This window comes from Pteropus vampyrus, unplaced genomic scaffold, assembly GCF_000151845.1.
Source record: "Pteropus vampyrus isolate Shadow unplaced genomic scaffold, Pvam_2.0 Scaffold339, whole genome shotgun sequence".
Classification (NCBI taxonomy): domain Eukaryota; kingdom Metazoa; phylum Chordata; class Mammalia; order Chiroptera; family Pteropodidae; genus Pteropus; species Pteropus vampyrus.
In genome coordinates this window covers 2,210,616-2,211,674 of record NW_011889120.1, presented here as the reverse complement: position 1 = coordinate 2,211,674, position 1,059 = coordinate 2,210,616, and the positions used below count along the sequence as shown (strand labels likewise).

General features: G+C 55.8%; 1 pseudogene; it reads left to right on the top strand.

The window, feature by feature from the left end:
- Positions 1–191: 191 nt before the first annotated feature.
- On the top strand, positions 192–773 carry LOC105304400 (annotated as a pseudogene).
- The last annotated feature ends 286 nt before the right edge of the window (positions 774–1,059 follow it).

The window sequence follows — 1,059 nt, the reverse complement described above, 5'->3', positions numbered from 1 at the left end:
CACAAGGGCAGAACGTGGGGACATGGTGCACAGCCTGCGCCACGCGTCCCCACGACATACGTCACCAGCACCGCTCCTGTGGCGTCACGGCATCCGAGTGTCATAGCACCTTCCATCTTGGTTACGCGACAGCGACAAGCTTGTGTGTCGACACTCGTCGACTGCAGACTTCGGAGAGTGCAGCCGTTGCCATGCTGCCCTCGCTGCGAGTGGCCGTCGTGTGCTGGAGCAACCAGAACCGGAGCATGGAGGCTCACAACTTCCTGGGCAAAAGGGGGTTCCGGGTCAGGTCCTTCGGGACAGGATCTCACGTGAAGCTCCCAGGACCATCCCCTGACAGGCCCAACGTTTACGACTACCACACCACCTACGAGCAGATGTACGACGATCTCGTTAGCAAGGACAAGGATTTCTACAGGCGGAAGGGCATTTTGCACATGTTGGCCAGAAACAAGCGAATCAAGCCTCGGCCCGAAAGGTTCCAGGACTGCAACGACCCCTTCGACCTAATCCTCACCTGTGACGAGAGAGTGTACGACTACGTCGTGGAAGATCTGAACGCCAGAGAGCAGGAGACCTTCCAGCTGGTGCACGTGATCAACGTGGACATCCCGGACAACGAGGAAGAGGCCACGCTGGGGGCGTTCGTCATCTGTAAACTGTGCCAGTGCTTGCAGAAGTCGCTGGACTTGGACGATGAGATCAGTGAGCTGCTGCAGGAGTTTGAGGAGAAGAGCGGCAGGACCTTCCTGCACACGGTCTGCTTCTACTGACTGGCCGGGAGCCTGGCCTGCCGCCCCTCCCGAAGCCGGCTGTTCGAGCTTCCTTTCGTTGATCCGTCATCGTTGCTGATGTTTCTTCTGGAAAACGTTGTGACAGAACTTCGCCCGTGGACAGTAACAGAACCGGAATCAACTGCATGTTTGAAACGAGAACACACTCACAAATAAATCCGATGTTAACACCAGTCAGGTTCCGTTTTCATTTCTCTTGTACTTAGAAGTGGGCTATTGATTACGAAGTTTCTCCTCTACTCGGCTGGAACGTACCGATACCTGA